Below are 19375 nucleotides of genomic sequence, written 5' to 3'. Positions count from 1 at the left end.
CAAAATACAGAAAATCAGATCAGTACATCAGGGCAAATGCACTGGCTTAATTTTACTCTTTATTGTCCAATCTGAAAAAGCAGTTTTATCATTGTAGTTTTCAAAAGAATGTTGTTTTAGTCCTGAGCTGATGTTAACTAGTTCTAAAGTTGCTAAGGTGTGTAATATATTTCAAGTGCATTACATACTAATACTCCCATTCAATTTGATAACTGTGATGCTGAGTGAGACTGTACTTTGTTTTGGTGGGCTCGCCTCCATGCCAATTTCCAACTTTAAAAGACAGTTCACTACCCTTCTTCCTGTGCAGCAGATTATAAATATTAATTGCTCCTTTATGGAATGGAGGCCTTTCGGCCCACCGTGTCTGTGTCGGCTCTCTTAGAGCAACTCAGCTGGTCCCACTCCCCTTTCCTTTCCCAGTAAACCCCGCAATTTTTCTCCTCAGGTACTTAACCAATTCCATTTTGAATACCTTGGCTGTACCTGCCTCCACCACATGCTCAGGCAGTGCATTCTAGATCCTAACCATGCACTGCTTAAGGAAGTTTTTCCTCATATTGATGTTTGAGTCTTTTGCCAATCACTTCAAACTGGTGTCATCTGGTTCTCGACCCTTCAGCCAATCTGTTTAGACCCCTCATGATTTTGATCACCTCTTTCAAATCCCCTTTTTGACCTACTCTTCTTGAATGAGAGCAGTGCAAGCATTTCCAATCTATCCATGTAACTGAAATCCCTCCATCCTGGAACCATTCTCAGAAACGTTTTGAGCGCCACCTCTAAAGCCTTCACACCCTTTCTAAAATGCAATTAGACACTATCTCCAGCTAAGGCCGAACCAGAGGATTTTAAAAATATGGCGATTTATCATAGCTTCCTTTTTCACCTTATGCGCCTATTTATAAAGCCGTTCAGGGTTCCATATGGCTTTATTAACCACTTTCTCAACTTGTCCAGTGTCCTTCAATGATTTGTGCATATCAACACCCAGGTCTCGACTTGTGTATCCCTTTTCCGATTGTGTCCTTTTAGTTTATATTGCCTCTCCTTGTTCTCGCTACCAAAATGTACCACACAACACCTGTCTGAATTGATTTTCATCTGCGCATTCCATCAGTCTGTCTATGCCCTCTTGAGCAGCACTTCCCAAACTTTTTCCCAGTGTGGCCCCATGTTGATGCCTCAGATTTCATGTGACTTTGGGTAGGTAGCTTCAATTTGAGTTGGTTGGTGTTATTTGGGGTGGGGGGTGGGGGTGTACTTTAGCTCCTGAACGGGAATCCCTGCTTGAGCCAGGGGTGTTTTAGATCCAGTGAGGTTGGGGGGGTGGGTGGGTGGGGAGAGAAGTTCAGCATGGTAGAAATTATTAAACTGCAAGGTTTTTTTTTTAAGAAGACACACAACTAGCTTTTCACAGGTTTGTTTTGCCGCAGCAGCAATCAGGTCTCAATGATCTATCCACTGGGCCACACCCACCTATAGAAAAAGCCATTGCTGTCTCAGGGCTTGCGACCCCATCCCACTGTTTGGGAAGCCCTGCTCTTTCCTGGCTGCCCCCCTCCCCCGACTCAGCAGCCAACTTCTTCCGGTCCCGTTTCCGTTTGTTTTCCAATGGGGCCATGAAAATCTGTCCCTTTGCCTTTTTTAAAGCAGTAGTAAATATAGAGGGAGTCACTTGGCCAGGCTGCTACAGGGTGTCTTGTAGTGGCCAGTGGATGAGCAAAATTGACACAAGGCTTTGAGAAGGCTGTTTGCTCTCCCCGTTCTGAAGTTTTGTTACTTAGCCTGACTGACCTGTGTACACCCCCTAAAAAAAGAAACAATTTTTCATGGGATTTCATCCCATTAATCAGCAATCAAAATAATGGTGCATGCCATTTGTTTCTCTAGCGGTCAGCCGATTCTCAAACCTTCCATCTGAGGCTTTCTTTTGCTCTACCCTAGTCATATGTCCTTCCCAACACATGGCAGTACTGAGATTATTTTCTCCAAGATCATTCTTTGCCAACTGACTGCAGGTTTCACTATGTAAAACAGAAGTAGTTCTTGTAATGCACTAAAAAGACAATACAGGATAACATTTCAATGCAAATTCTTCATAGCATGTGATGCAGATATCATCTATTATTGATATATTACATTAACAGAGCTAAAGATCTGGAGAATTCTGTACTCGTCAATAATTAATTTGTGAAGAACCTTTTACGTTTGCTCGCTCATGACAGTGTACTGTTTATTGAATTATAGTATTATTCCTCTTCAGTCTAGCAGATTGAAATGCTTAACAACCAATTGATGTATCTGGGGTAACAGTTGAGTTTATAAAGTGGCCATTGTTAAACTTTATCATTGAGAGAGTACTTTTTGGATTGGGATCGGAGGCATCTCAGTTAGTGACTCATATTTCCCATTTAAATTGACTTTCCCTATGGCACAGGAGAGCAAAGGCAAGCGGCAGGTTCACAACCTAAATGGACGTTCACCCCCAATAGCATCGCCTCCCCAATGAAGGATGAATAACTTTCTTCCAGTATTCCATTTCTCATGCTTTAGCAGCTGATCTTTCATAAAATGCCTTCCCTTCTACCTCATTGCTTTTCATTTGTTTCATAAGAATCGGAGTAGGCTGGAACTCCTCAAGTCTGCTTCACTATTTAATTCAACCATAACTGATATGTACCTCTGATCCACTTTCCTACCTTTGTTCCATATCCCGGGATACCCTTTCCTAAATCGATTTTTCAGTCTTGAAAGTTTTACTTGCCCTAGTATCCACAACAATTGTTGTCAGGGCCCAGAACCTTCTCAGTATCCACATGGAGTGAATCAAATTGGCCGAAGACTCCTAGCATCTGTGATGCTGGGGACCTCAGGAAGGGGCAGAGATTGATTATCCACTCGACGCTTCTGGCTGAAGATGGCTGTAAATGCTTCAGCCCTGTCTTTTGCGTTGATGTGCTGGGCTCTCCCATCATTAAGGATGGGGATATTTGTGGTGCCGCCTCCTCCAGCGAGTTGTTTAATTGGCCACCGCCGTTCAGAACTGATGTCGCAGGACTGCAGAGCGTAGATCTGATTTGTTGGTTGTGGGATCACTTAGCTCTGTCTATCGCATGCTGCCTCTGCTGTTTGGCACGCAAGTAGACAGTAGTACTAAAGACTTGTGCTCCAGAAGTAGCGACACTCCTGGCCAAGCTATCCCATTGCAGCTACAACACTGGCATCTACCCGGCAATGTGGAAAATTCCCCGATGCCCTGTTCACAAAATGCAGGACAAGTCCAACCCAGCCAATTACCGCCCCATCAGTTTACTATGTTAGCAGCAAAGTGATGGAAGGGGTGATCGACAGTGCTATCATGCAGCACTTACTTAGCAATAACCTGCTCACTGACGCTCAGTTTGGGTTGTGCCAGGGCCACACAGCTTCTGACCTCATTACAGCTTTGGTCCAAACCTGTACAAAAGAGCTGAACTTGAGGTGAGGTGAGAGTGACTGCCCCTGACATCAAAGCAGCATTTGACCAAGTGTGGCATCAAGGAGCCCTAGCAAAACTGAAGCCAATGGAAATCGGGCAAAACTCTCAAATGGTTGAAGTCATACCTAGCACAAAGGAAGATGGTTGGAGTTGTTGGAGGTCAATCTTCTCATTTCCAGGACATCACTGCAGGAGTTCCTCAGGGTAGTGTCTGAGGCCCAACCATCTTCAGCTGCTTCACCAATGACCTTCTCCCCATCATAAGGTCAGAAGTGGGGACGTGCAATCATCAGCAAACAATGTTTAGCATTCGAGACTCCTCAGATACTTAAGCCGTCCATGACTGTAAGCTGTAAGATGTGGACAATATTCTGGCTTGGGCTGATGTGTGGCATGAATGTTACTTGCCATTTAAGTGCCAGGCAATGACCATCTCCAACAAGAGAGAATCTAACTATTTCCCTTTGACATTCAATGCCATTACCATCACTGAATCCCCCAATATGAAGATCCTCGGGGTGACCATTGACCAGAAACTGAACTGGACCAGCCATATAAATACTGTGGCTACAAGAGCAGGTCAGAGGCTTGGAATTCTGTGGCGAGTAACTCACCTCCTGATTCCCCACCGCCTGTTCACCATCTATAAGGCAAGCCAGGAGCGTAATTTTCCAGGATGAGTGCAGCTTCAATGATGCTCAAGAAGCTGGATACCATGTATGACGAAGCAGCCCGCTTGATTGGCACCCATCCACAAACATTCACTCCCTCCGCCACTGATGTACAGTGGCAGCTGTGTGTACCATCTGCAAGATGCACTGCAGAAAGTCACCAAGCCTCCATAGACTTCCAAACACTTGACCTCTACCACTAAGAAGGGCAAGGGCAGCAGATGTATGGGAACACTACCACCTGCAAGTTCCTTCTAAGTCGCACACCATCTTGACTTGGCACCATATTGCCATTCCTTCACTGTCGCTGGGTCAAAATCCTGGAACTCCCTCCCTAACAGCACTGTGTGGGTGTCCTTGCAACAGATGGACTGCAGCAATTCAAGTAGGCAGCACATCACCTTTTTAAGGACGATTAGGGATGGGCAATGCATGCTGGGCTAGCCAGTAAAATGCACATGCCATGAATGAATATTAAAAAAATTATGCTTTTTCATCTAATCTTTGTGCTGTGTTCAATATTTTAGGATCAGTAGGTCATGTAATTAACAAACAAAAGTTGTCCTGTAGCATTTCTGAGTGGGTCAAAGGTAGCCTAAGCTGTAGTGGTTGAAATGTGACAAGCAGGATCAAGACTTGTATTTAATATTACATGATTACTTTTCTTTTCACATGCCAATTGCCTTGCAGTGCATCTCAACGACACTTCATAATGGAGCATCAGAGAAAAAGCACAACGCTGGTAACACTTTCCAAATACTAAGGAACTTGGTGCTTTAGCACTGCCCTCTGCATTGCTGTCAAATCAATGCATTTTCCGTGAGACTCACGAAACCTGACGAGAAACAAACACAACCAATTTGAGGCTTCATATTCAGATCTCATAAGGTGACTGTCCAAAGTTTACCATTATTAGCTGATGGATGTTCTTCACCTGTTTCATGCAGTCACTTAGCTAGTTGAGATTTTGAAGGGTGTATCATGTTTCAATCATCATAGATTCTTAGCATGACCTGTGTAGCATCCTTCCTCTGATTTCACTCTTCCCCTTTATGAAGCAGCAAAAAAATGAGAGATGTCTATTGTTTAGGTACAAATCAATTCAAATTCCCTTGCTAAAGCCGAAAGGTGTAAGCCCGCTCAACTTAGTAATGTAATTGTTGAAACAGTGAATCCAAGGACATCATAAAATACATAATAGAATCATTTGGCCAACGTGCTATCATCTTCAAGCACTTATCAAACAGACTTCCTTGAAGTCTTAGGAGCCAGTGGCTAAACAGGTCAACCAAGCAACATTTGTTTTATATCTATATGGAGCTACATCAGTGTTTTTTTCAAGCATTGAAACTATCACAAGGTAAAGGCCTCTATTGTTTTTTATAGGCCTCAACAAACCTAGGCCGTGAGCAATACAGATTCTTATCTGCTACATTCCCTGTAATATTCATATCAGGCCTTTGTGTTCAATAATGCAGGTTATCTGTCCCCAGTGCACATCAATTCTACAGAGCCAAGCATCCTATTACTGGGTCTTGTGTACACAATCCCAGAAGCTATAGCATAGACGGAAGCTGTTCAATATATGGTGCTGGGGTTTTAGCTCTTCACTCAAGTACTACCTACTTCATTTAGTCCTTAGTTACGACTTTGCTGCTGGAAGCTTAATAAATTTCTTGAAATAAAAATAATCTATGGCATTGTTTTAAAGGACTGAGTTAACAGCTTCAGTTTACTGTTAAATATCTCAGTTACTATAGATTGAAACCATCCTTCTCCAGGATGTTGATAAAAGTCTGCACCTGTTCTACTTTTTAAACTTGTTTGAGTTCTGAATTCATTATCGCTTTCAGAATTTGAGTGTGATTGAGATATTCTTGAAAGCTCCATGTTTATCCAGTGAGGAACAGACCAGGAAGGTTCCACTTCTGTTCTTCAGTCTCTACTGCACTGATTGTTCTATAATTTTCCTGTGTACTAGCAGGTTAGGAAGAAGAAAATTATTCTTGATTCATATTTGTGCTTGCTATCCGTTAGAACTAGGTGTACATGGCTGCTCAATAATGACTGTGGTTGAATACTCTGTTGACAATGCTCCCTCAGTCCTTCACTGAAATGCCAGCCTAGATTATATGTTCAAGTTTCTGCAGTGGAGCTCCAACCCATTATTTTCTAGTTCAGAGACAAGCATGCTATCATAGAGTAAGGCCTAACATCTTTAACTGTGTCCTGAATGAGTGCAGGCTTTTCATTTCCATTCCGTGAAGAGCATTCCAAGTGCTGGTCAAGCTTTACATTAAGAAGTTACTTTAACCATCTGCTCCAAACTGTCCCTTCGTAAGAATTCAGTGATTCAAATGAGATACCAGAGGGCCACAGGTGGCCAATGAGTATGCTAGTGAGAAGTTAACAGCTTCATAAAGGGAGCAGTAGAGGGCTGAACATTCATAAATTATTATTACACATGTCTACTTTTTCACTAATGTTAGCCAATGGGAAAAATGTTCCTTCTAGTAATAATTAAATGGATTGCGTTATTATAAAATCACTAAACAAGTTGAGGTATTAGAAGCAGATTTTACTTTTTTTAAAAACATTTTTTAATTTACACAAGAACTCTCCAATTCGAGTAAACATTTTCGCTCTGCTTGTTTACATGTGTTTTACAGTTTCACTGCTGAAGAAACTTGCTTCTTTAGTCTTGAACATTGGTGAATAAAAGGGGATCTTTCTTGAGGTATATGAGACTTTAAATAGTATAACTTAAGGTAACTCTAAGACAATGCTCTAGACCAAGGGGGAAAGAGGCCAAAACTGGTGAGAGGACAATTTGGGGCAAATGTCCGCAAGAGCTTCTTGGTCAAAAGAATGATCAATGCTTGGAAAGCTCTTCCAGCTGGAGTGGTGGAAATGAAAAAATTAGACACATTCAAAGTACAGTTAAATGTGCAGGTCTTGGCTTACTGGCTCCACTTTCTTGTCTTAGAAGTTTTAAGTTTCAGCTCTGCCCTGAGAACTTTAGCATGTAGCCCAGGCGGAAATTTCAATGCCATACTGTGAAACTCTTTCGAGTTATCAACAGTCACAGATTGCAACTCTTTCGAGTACAATCACAGTGTGCCATACTGTGAAGGAGCATTGCTTGATCAAGTTTCCAAATTAGATGAGATGTTAAACTGAAGGTTCATTTACTGGTCGTCTTAATCAGTAGCTATTGTGTGGGAGCAGTTTGGAAGCTCAAGAAGTGTGAAATGTTGCAGTTAACTACTGCACCGTTGTTACAACTCTTTCATGTGTTTGAATTTGTACTATATAAAAGTTAACCACAATGGAATTGCACCACTGATAACCTACAAATGAGAGGCAATTAACTCTTTGCTACCAAATGCTCCTCTGACTTCAAATGCTCCCTGCAATGTGATAACCTACCTTTAGTGTTGATGTTAAACTAAACCAAAATAGAGATACTAGAAACCTGAAACATAAATTAAAAATGCTGCAAAACACCGAGTAGGTCCGGCAGCATCTGGTGGAGGGGAAAAGAGTTAACGGTCCATGTCTGTGACATTTTATCAGAAAGGGAGGTGGATTGAATGAGTTTCTGTGCTTGATTTGGAGAGGTGGGTCCCTCAGTCAATTGGGCACTGATTGTAGGGATTGATGTAGGTTGTTTTTTGAGTTTCATTGGGGCGCAGCAGCAGCTTAATCTTTTCAATTGATCTTGAATAGAATTCACTATTTAAGCCACAAAATCCACGAGCTTTCCTCTCAACACTTTATCCTCACCACCTCCTCCTTCAGAGAAGAAATCCATTTTTCATTGCAGCTGTGTGCAGATATTTTGGAGTAATATTCTTTCTATTTCCTGTTTCATTTCAACACAAGAAACATTGTCCAAGGTGATTGGACCCCAAATGTATAACTTTGGTAAAGATGAACTATTGATGTATTATCGAAAAGGAAGGATGTGCTTTATGAGTATCTAGTCCAGACAACTTACACAAAGACTGAACGAATTAATTTGAATGGTTATGGTCCTTCACACAATCACATCACCAAGGAGGAGATAGTGTCAGGAGCTTACAAGAGTGAAAGTCAAAATATTATTTTTACAAAATGGCATTGTTTAGCTCTCAGTACATGTGGAATCTTGATTTCTTCCTAAAGAGCAACAACTGAGTTGAATTAGTAACAATATAATCAGAAGTGCACTAGATTTAAAGGTGGCATGGGTTTGGGCTCCACAGCTTCACTGGAGCCAGAGGCCCTCTGAGCCGGGTGCACAGTACCTCTGTCCGCTTCCAGTGCAGTGCCCATGTTGATAAGGGTGGGCATAACGTGGGTGCATGTCAAAAGCTTTCCAAATGGTCAAATCATGACATCAAGCAGCTGTACTGCCTGATTTAATACATATTTTGCAAACCTGGACAGGTCCACTTAATTATATTGGCAAAGAACATTTATATAGCTGCAAAAGGGATCATAGAAATATAGAAACTAGGAGCTGGAGTAGGCCATTCTGCCCTTCGAGCCTGCTCCACCATTCATCATGATCATGGCTGATCATCCAACTCAATAGCCTGCTCCCGCTTTCTCCCCATATCCTTTGATCCCTTTCGCCCCAAGAGCAATATCTAACTCCTTCTTGAAAACATGCAATGTTTTGGCCTCAACTACTTCCTGTGGTAGTGAATTCCACAGGCCCACCACTCTCTGGGTGAAGAAATTTCTCCTCATCAGTCCTAAATGGTCTACCTCATATCCTCAGACTGTGACCCCTGGTTCTGGACTCCCCCACCATCGGGAACATCCTTCCTGCATCTACCCTGTCTAGTCCTGTTAAAATTTTATAGGTTTCTATGAGATCCCCCCTCATTCTTCTGAACTTCAGCGAATATAATCCAAACCGACTCAATCTCTCCTCCATATGTCAATCCTGCTATCCCAGGAATCAGTCTGGTAAACCTTCGCTGCACTCCCTGTATAGCAAGAACATCCTTCCTCACATATGGAGACCAAAACTGCACACAATATTCCAGGTGTGGTCTCACCAAGGCCCCAATCCCATGCACTTTAATTTTACACTCTAATCACTTATGTGAGACTTTGTCGAAAGCCTTCTGAGAGTCCAAATAAACCACATCCACTGGCTCCCCCTCATCAACTCTACTAGTTACATTCTCAAAAAATTCCAATAGATTTGTCAAGCATTATTTCCCTTTCGTAAATCCATGCTGACTCTGTCCGATTCTGCCACTGTTTTCCAAGTGCTCAGCTATTAAATCTTTTATAATGGACTCTAGAATTTCCCCCACTACCGACGTCAGGCTGACTGGTCTATAATTCCCTGTTTTCTCTCTGCCTCCCTTTTTAAATAGTGGGTTTACATTAGCTACCCTCCAATCTGTAGGAACTGTTCCAGAGTCTATAGAATCTCGGAAGATGACCACCAATGCATCCACTATTTCTAGGGCCATTTCCTTAAATACTTTGGGATGTAGATTATCAGGTCCTGGGGATTTATTGACCTTTAATCCCATCAATTTTCCCAACACCATTTCCCTACTAATACTGATTTCTTTCAGTTCCTCCCTCTCACTAAACCCTATGTTCCCCAACATTTCTGGTATGTTATTTGTGTCCTCCTTTGTGAAGACAGAACCAAAGTATATATTTAGTTGATCAGCCATTTCTTCGTTCCCCATTATAAATTCCCCTGTTTCTGACTGTAAGGGACCTACATTTGTCTTCACCAATCTTTTTCTCTTCATGTACCTATAGAAACTTTTATAGTCGGTTTTTATGTTCCGTGCAAGCTTACTCTATTTTCCCCTTCTTAATCAATCCCTTGGTCCTCCTTTGCTGTATTCTAAATTGCTCCCAATCCTCAGGTTTGTTTTGTTTTAGCCAATTTGTATGTCTCTTCCTTAGATCTAATACGACTTCTAATTTCCCTTGTAAGCCATGGTTTGGCCACCTTTCCTGTTTTAGTTTTACACCAGACAGGAATAAACAATTGTTGCAGTTCATCCATGCACTCTTTGAATGTTTGCCATTGCCTATCCACTGTCATCCTTTTAAGTAACATTTCCCAATCCATCATAGCCAACTCGCGCCTCATACCATTGTAGTTTCTTTTATTCAAATTCAGAACCTAGTCTCAGAATCAACTAGGTCACTCTCCATCTTGATGAAGAATTCTATCACATTATGGTCACTCATCCCCAAGGGGCCTCGCACAACTAGATTGCCAATTATTCCTTTCTCATTACACAATATTCAGTCTAGGATGGCCTGTTCTCTAGTTGGTTCCTCAACTTATTGGTCCAGAAAAACATCCCGTGTACACTCCAGGAATTCCTTCTCTACAGTATTGTTACTAATTTGATTTGCCCAATCTATATGCAGATGAAAGCCACTGGATCCCTGTCACTAATATTATTCAAAGGTCCAGGCAATCAACTTGTAACTAAGCTAATTAAGACTAACTTATGCTATTCAATATTCCTGGCAGTATTTTTGAAGGTTTTGTGGTGAGTTACTGGATTTGGCAAGGAGTGTTGCTTCATCATCACAGGGAGGTCAGAGGGTTTGGTGACCTGTCCACAGAAAGACAGCAAGAGATATGATCTGCAACACAACAGGGAGACAGAGAAGTGGCTGCAGAGAAGGCAAGCTGTGTGCAATGCCTTCTGTCTAGTGGGGTCGAACTCGCCCATGTTCCTTGACGATGACAGGTGGCTATCTGGCAGGCCACAAAATGCACCCAGCATCTCGTCGTGTATCCATCAGCGTTATGCTGCCCCATCAAAACTCTCCATCTATAACCTCCCCCTCTGGTGAACTGGTGCACAGGCAATTCTTTCCTCTTGGTCTGAATGCAGCCCACTTGTGCCCGGTGACTAACCACATGTTGATCCCAACTCTGTACCAGTCTCCCAACTCTATACCAGTCTCCCAACTCTGTACCAGTCTCCCAACTCTGTACCAGTCTCCCAACTCTGTACCAGTCTCCCAACTCTGTACCAGTCCCCCAACTCTGTACCAGTCCCCCAACTCTGTACCAGTCCCCCAACTCTGTACCAGTCCCCCAACTCTGTACCAGTCCCCCAACTCTGTACCAGTCCCCCAACTCTGAACCAGTCTCCCAGTGTTAGTATCTGAGCTGGTGGCAGAGAGTGTAAATCAGGTGATTGGGTCTCTCCAGTGCTGTGCTATTGCTCTTTCTCCTGCTGCGTGTGTTCTGTGGCTGGGCAGGTCGAAGGTCTTCGGTGTCTGACAGCAGAATGTCAGAAAGAGGGAGGTTCTGGGAAGGAAAGAGATGTGAGGTGGAAGGCAGGGCAAAGAGATCAATGGCCATACCATCAGCAGCTTGCACATCATGCCAGATGGTAAGATGAAGACGAGCTGGGAGTTGAGAAGGGACATAAGGCAAAAAAATCAAGAATGGCAAGAACCATCTGGGTGGGGCCCCAGAGAGGCAGGCATCCTTGTCCCCCACCAGTTCTGCTCTGCTCTGAGCAGTCATTTGCAACCTTGCCCTCGAGGGCAGAATGTCAGTGATTGTGTAGCACTGTGTTTGCGTGAATGTGCCTGCCACAGCTGAATAGCTGGAGGTATGTAGAGGCTTGGATGTGAGGCTGGCAGCATTGCTAGGTGTGAGGTTGAGATAGTGCCTGGATGTTGAGTGAGAGCCCTGAGTGCCAGATATTGCTACTGGATGAGTGATGATATTGTGTTGCATTAAGCAAAGTGAGAGATTGGTGCTGTCATGGGTGTGAATTCCTCCAAAGATGCATTCACTGACCTGCACCACCCTTGAGGTTATTGAGCTTCTTGTGACAATGCTGACAGGTCCTCCGGGTGAGACCCTTGCACTGACCTCCCAGCCTACTTGTTCCCATTCCCTTCAGAGGACGATCCTTGAGGTTCTCCTGGCATCTCTTCCCCATCACCCACCAGGCCTCTCGCTCTGTCCACCTCTGGTAATAAGACCTCTGGTACTAAGACCTCCGGTGCCCTGGCACTGCTAGCTCTGCTGCCAGTGATTTTGTGGATGCAAGCTTGCAAGATGGGATAAAAGTTATACTAGCAGTCAGGAAGTATTTGGAACTCTGTGATGTTAACAAAAAAAACCGTTTCGTCAATGGTCGTGTAGTGCTCACACTGTCGCACTCCAACACTGTCCTGCCCTATGACAGTCTTTTCCAAAACATTCTTGCCCTGCTGCCTTCTGATGACTTAAACCTTTATTAAAACCCTTCTATTTTATTAAGTTCTGATCTGCTTTCCTCTCCCTCATCATCACCACCACCACCAACCCCCAACCCGCAGCCCACTTCATTTCCTACTGTCTACTTTTTCTGCCTCGCCAAGCACTCAGTATATTTTCTTTTATGAGGAACACTATACAAAGGCAAGGTGTAGGTGTTGAAATGAATGATTTTGTAATTCTATACCTGGCTTTTTGCCAGTGAGTTATTTTTGTAACAGTTCAGCAAAATGTGTTGTCTCTTTTTTTTCAAACACCGAGCAGGATTCTTGGATTTTGCATTTCAAGACTTTGTTGAACTGTTTCAGGTTTATTTTGTGTCTTTATGTTATTGTCCTGCGCTGATCTTGCGTGTATTTGTTTGTAATGAATGTGTTAGACAGCTGAAAGCCTACGGTACTTTTTTTTAAAAAAAGTCATTGAAGCTCACTGAACACATTGCAACATTAACATAATTCAGTCTTCAGCTCTTTCGTTGCTGTAGCCACACGTGTGACTATTTGAGCTGTTTGGACTTTTTACACAATTGGCTGAGTTCTTCTTGGAGATGGGAATATTCAAGCTAATGGTATTGGAGAATGTTTTATTTTAAATCCATGTAGCAACAGATTTCATTTTTCTTTAATAGCCAGCCGTTGCACTTGATTAAAAAATACATTGTCCTGAAACTGCCAAGCACTTTATTGCCCTACGTGTGGTAGGAAAGTTTTATTTAATTATGGTGGTTGATCTAAATCAACCCTCTTGGAAAAAATGTAAAGCAGAATACTGGATATCTGAAATAAAACAATGCTGGAAAGATGCTACACGTCAGGTAGTAACAGTGGAGAGGGGAAGATGGGGTTCACACTTCAGAGATACATGACCTTGTGTCTGAATTGGGAGATGTGATGATGACTAGTTTTATAAGGAGGAATGGAACCAGGGAAAACGGTGCTTACAGTGAGGGTCCCTGACATGTACATGGCCGTGGGCAGGTCGGCGCGCGGCCGCGGGCAGGTCGGCGCGCGGCCGCGGGCAGGTCGGCGCGCGGCCGCGGGCAGGTCGGCGCGTGGCCGCGGGCAGGTCGGCGCGTGGCCGCGGGCAGGTCGGCACACGGGGATCACCTGCCTTTTTTCCTTTCACGATTCTGGAGTCCCTGCACTTTACCAGATTTTCCATTCTTCCATTCCCCTCTGTTATTCTGCTGCAAAGTTTACACATCATTTGTAATACATCCTTTCATTTTGCTTATTGTTGTCCACTACTATCTTGCACTATTATCACTTCTGCCATTTAATCGCCTTCTGTCCTCCTCCAAGTCACACACCTTCTGTGTTTCTATTCGCCTTATTTTCCTTGACCCTCTGTTTCCTCTTCAAAAACTGTTGGAAAAGTAATTCTAAATGTAATTAGAAGAAAGAATACTTTATGTGGTGAGTTTTCTGTGCAGTTATTTTTCTAATGCTTGCATTATTTTTTTTGTAGTTCAACGTTTTTTGCCTATTTCAAGCCCGTAAAACTTTTCTGTCAGCTTTTATAGTCTTCAGCATTGGAAGTAAAATCAAAGATGCAGAGAGTCAGGTAACCATTATTTTTTTGCCTGTGCGCATTCTCATTAAGGTGAGCGTGCTAGTACTGTGGGGTGGAATATTTATTCCATTTGCATGCAGTATCAGAGGCGGTGTACTTCCTGATGTGTCTAGTCTGTCCAATATGCCAATATGTGGCCTGGAGGCTTCCCAAATTCAATTCACACGGGATCCTTGTGGCCATCAAAGATGGAGACTTTCATCACATAAGTTTGGATTTGAGCCTAGACCTCAGAAATGGGAAAACTGTAGTAAATGCCGACCTTATTGGGAGTGTTGCTATTTAAAAAGCTTTAATTTAAAAAGCCTTTCTCATCTAGGATAAGGTGAGTGGTTTAGTAATTCGGTAATCCGTGTCCGGTGAGGCTGCCTTAACCTGTGATTAGTTTGAAGTGGACTAGCTGATTCCAGTTTAAGCTGTTATCAGCATAATGAAAACTTGGACAATTTTAGATTCTGACTTAAAGCTCTCAAACAAATGAGGTTGGCTTATTCCAAAGGTGGGTGATGTCATGACAGTGATTTATTATATTGTAACATTGTGAAATGTAGCTTTAAAGGGTAGTTGGAATTGTCTGAATTGTACCTAAATGAATAAATACCTGCTGCTGCCTGACCTGAGCATTTCCAGCAAATTTTTGTTTGTTCTTCCAATTTCCAGCATCCGCAGTATTTTGCTTTTGTTTGAGCACTTTTGTATATTCATGCCTCTAAGCCCTCTTCCAGCCATGAATGAAGGACTGAGAGACATCAGTGGCTCCAAGGATAGCACCAAAGCACACTACAGAGGCAGAAAATTGGAAACTAAAGTAGAAACCCCTGGAAGTAATCAATGGGTCAGGCAGCACCCGTAGAGAGAGCAACAGAGTTAACCTTTCAGGTCAATGACTTCTGAGACGTCACCATCATCAGTGAAGTGGGTGGGGTGGAGGGGATGGGGTGGTGTGGCAGTGCAGGGGAGAATCTCAAAATTAGTGGTGGTGGGGCGGGGTGGGTCAGAAATGGTCCCCCAACAGACTGAAGAAAGTTTTGAGGGTGAGTGGAGTCGGGTCGCGTGGGGGTAGCTGTGAGAAGTGCAGGGCAAAGACGACTCAACGCTTCTGATCCTCCTGGCGCTCAACTCTTTTAGAATTTTGTTTTATATAAAACCTTAGATACCTACGGCTCCCATAGTCGGGAGCTAGGTTGCTGCCAGCTGTAATAGCGAAACCAGGGCTATATGGGCCTTAGGCCAATTGTTAAAATGGTGTCATTGGAACACAACATTGCCATTGAAATTAGACCCCCATCCCTCTGGGTTGAGGCAGCCTTTATAAAATCAGGCTCTTTAAAATGACTGTATAGGGTAGTTTTGCAGCAAAGCTTCAGTATTGCAGTGCAAACCCACTGCCTGCACAGTTCCTGTTGAGTGAATTGGGTTAAAATCATCCCTTTTGAGTCTGATGTTTCATACATGGACATTAATCCAGTAACTGCACATCTAATACTCGAGCATTTTATTTGCTTTACAACAGCAATGATTAGGTATTGAGATGCTCATTTAAAAAAAAATAGCTTAAAATAGGAGTTCTAAAGATTCGAATCAAGGTCTGAAAACATTCTATGTTGCAATTTATGATATGCCATGTGTATGTTAAAATGTCTTAACATTTTATTTGTGAAACTTCTGCTTAGAAAATTTGGCAATGCTTGAGATAAGGTAAACATGCATTAGAACTTTATCATAAAGCTTAATATTTGAAGAATATCTCTTTCCCTTTGAAATATTTTTGGGGATCACTACATAATCCTATGACTTTTTTCAAGAGAAATCTGTCTCCAAACATTAGTGACCTTTTTATTTAAGACTGGTCTGTTTGAGGTTCTTCTAAGTGAGTTATGCCTCTAACGAATGCTTGCACTTAGAGAATCTTAATCCAAAGCATTGTAATACTGGTAAAGTGTACTCCAGATGGCAGCAGCCCTCTTCATAGACCCATATGCAAGTGATTTCTCCTGCACTTTGGTCTCCCATGTAGCATCCACTATCCTATTCATGTTCACAGCATGGATTGTTTTGTCAGGCTGCAGCGCCAGTCTCTATCATCCGCCCTAGCTTCAGTGATTACTATGCTGCTTCCATTTTCAAGAGCCATCCTGGAAGGGAGAATGGGAACCACGTATGATAACGTTGACCGTGTGGACAGGGACGACTTTCAACCTGAAACTGCCTTTTGAGAACTGGCATTATGCCACAGTTGAGAGTAATGTCAAAATTGTGTTTGGCACATGAGCAAACATGACTGTCTCCTCAGCATTGTTCAGATCAAATACTACTGATCTACTGACTTTTACTATTTGTGGGTCCAGGCAAAATGTTGGTCTGGACAACCCAGGCTGCAGAAATAAGTCTGCCGTTTGTTTGGAAATGGTTAGACACTTATCTTTATTTCTTTGAATGAGGCTACCTTAATACTGCTGTAAATCCTGGTGAGACAACACATCTCGGCAATGTCTGCTCATGAATGTCTTTGCCTTTCATCCTTTTTTTTTCATCCTCACCCAAGGGCGTCACCAGCTTATTGGGGAAGCGTGTTCCAATTGACTGTAAGATATGGGTGAGGGGCACAAGCAGAGCTTAATCTCTCAGCAGTCATCCCACCTACCCGATGACATGGGGTTTGAACAGCCCACTAAACTCAGGCCGTAAAAATGTCGGAAAAAGTGTCTGTTTGTACCAATTGCCCCAATAAAGAAGTCATCATACTCTTTCATGAATGATAGAGGTGTGCTGTATTTTTTAATAATTCCAGACTCTTGCAATTTTCTCTCTTTTTTGTATTGATCATTTTTATAGTTAGTAAACTGATCAATCTTAAAAATAGCGAGTGAAAAGCCATGGTAATAGCTTCTTATTGTCTTTTTCCATCCTTTATTGTAAGTGGCATAGGGCGTCACATTTTATTTATCAGAAATTTTGCCTTGTTATTGCTGTATGGGAGGCAAAATTTAAATGTTTTAAATAATATTAAGTGTGCCTTAATTTTATTTTATTTTCTATCCATTCATGGGATGTGAGCATCGCTGGCTGGGCCAGCATTTATTGCCCATCCCTATTGCCCTTGAGAAGGTGGTGGTGAGCTGCCTTCTTGGACCGCTGCAGTCCATATGGTGTAGGTACACCCACAGTGCTGTTAGGAAGGGAGCTCCAGGATTTTCACCCAGCAACAGTGAAGGAACGGTGATATATTTCCAATCAGGATGGTGAGTGGCTTGGAGGGGAACTTCCAGGTGGTGGTCCCATGTGTCTGCTGCCCTTGTTCAATTCAATTCAATGGTTAGACACAGTGAATCAAATAAGACAATATGTACAGCAGTGCTGTCTATGTATGCATCTATACTTCCAGTTGCTATGTTGAACAATCTGATAATAGAGCCCTAAGTGTCAACTAAAGGCTAATGAATCTTTGCTTTTGTTATGCCCCATGTTTTTGGGGAATAATAGGCTACCCAATGTGAACGTGACATAACAGTGAGAGGAGGTGGTTAATAAATTTCTATGTCATGTATGTGGTATAATGCAATATTATACAGTACTGCAAATTGGTGTTCACAATTGTAATCAGTATTCACTGCAGTCAAGTGGGGACCATTTTCAAAAAAACCCCATCTTTTTGGGGGATGAAAATTTGTTTGAACTGTACTCCAGCCGTTTGCTAAACAAGAAGGAATGAACTGTAATTAGTGAATGTATATGGGGGTGGGGAGAGAAAAATGGTTACTAACCAGTTTCAGTCAAAATCCACCCCCCTGCCCCCAGTTGATCATACATTCTGGTTCATTTTTGCTATCAACCACATTCCCTGTACTTAAGTATCAACTTGAATCATGATAAAAGTGCAAACTGGCTTTGAAGGTGAGCTTAAGTTTGAAGTGGCAAAGCTTTCCCCCTAGTTGCCCTTTGTAAAAGCTGCATGTGACTTGGTCATACAGCCCAGAAGGTGAACAAACTGAACCCTGCTCTGTGCTTAACTAGCTGATTTCAGCCAGGTTGGCAGCAGGATTGCTTTTGTTGGATACAGCACCCTTGGTTAAGGAGGAGGAATATCCGTCTGCATTCAGCACCTGATCACTATCCAGTGACCCATTGTTGGGAAATGTTGAATATCGGGCAGGGAGAGCAATGAGCATTGCTGAACAATCTGAACCTCCCTAAGCTCATGCATGAAGAATTGTCATTTTGGCAAGGTCATAGAGTCCACGGAACCATGCCCAACAGGAATCGATGCCTTTAGGAAAATTGGGGGTGGGGAAGGGGGAAAAAAGCTAGCCACTTTCTGTCAAAAACTGTCACTGTAATAGTTTAGGCAGAACTGTGCGTTGGGGGGGATTAATACACAGCACTATAATCAGTGTTCCAAATATTCTTAGTGGTGGTGTGTGGATAATATAATTGGACCAGTAATTCAGAGGCCCAGCCAAATATGCTAGGGACATGGGTTTAAATCCCACCATGGCAGCTGGTGGAATTTAACACAATTAATAAATCTGGAATTGAAAGCTAATCTCAGTAATGGTGACCATGAACTTTATCGATTTGTTGTAAAAGCCCATTGGTTCACTAATATCCTTTTAGGGAAGGAAATCTGCCATCCTTACCTGGTCTGGCCTACATGTGACTCCAGGCCCACAGTCATGTGGTTGACTCCTGACTGCTCTCTGAAATGGCCTAGCAAGCCACTCAGCTCAAGGGCAACCGGGGATGGGCAACAAATGCTGGCCTTGCCAATGACACTCACATCCCATGAAAGAATATTTTTTTTTTAAAGTTCTGGGCTTTTAATGACTCTGTGAAAGCTGACCACAGCAGTGATGCTGATTCCTCAGTTGTCTGATAAACTATTGTAACTTTTGTGTCGCAGGCTTGACTGGAATTCAGCTGTAAGTGAAATGAGTAGGAGCAGACCCTTCAGAATGACAGGCCATGTGCTGCATTTTATATGATTTGATATGTTGCTGCCGGGAAAAGTATATACAAAACATCATCTGCAAAGTATTGTAAACGCAGGTCATGGGTAGATAATGTCAGTTCACTATATAACTCGCTCAAAATGCATTGTGTTTATGTTGCAGTTAATCATATAACCATTTAAAATGTATGCATTGCAGTGATGTTGCTGTCAAGAAGCAAATTGAATTAATTGAAAGTCTGCTTACCAATTTCCACAGCCGCAGACTGCAATCGGATTAATAATGAGAGATTCCGTGAGAAGTGCGGACCTCCCATTGTGTCTTGCATAGAAATTTGTGGGAATGGATAAGAAATATTCAAAATCTCCACTAAAACTGTCAGATTTATATGCGGAGGATTTGACCCTTGTCACGGTCTTGAAGTTAACTG

General features: G+C 42.6%; 1 protein-coding gene across 1 annotated transcript in view; it reads left to right on the top strand.

Annotated features, from left to right (window-relative positions):
* Nucleotides 1-19375, top strand: part of fmn2b (formin 2b) — a 399672-nt gene that overhangs the window by 211311 nt on the left and 168986 nt on the right. The gene's annotated exons all lie outside the window — the stretch shown is intronic.

Source organism: Cetorhinus maximus, chromosome 14 (genome assembly GCF_964194155.1).
Source record: "Cetorhinus maximus chromosome 14, sCetMax3.hap1.1, whole genome shotgun sequence".
Taxonomy (NCBI): Eukaryota; Metazoa; Chordata; class Chondrichthyes; order Lamniformes; family Cetorhinidae; genus Cetorhinus; species Cetorhinus maximus.
This window is presented reverse-complemented; position numbering and strand designations above follow the sequence as displayed.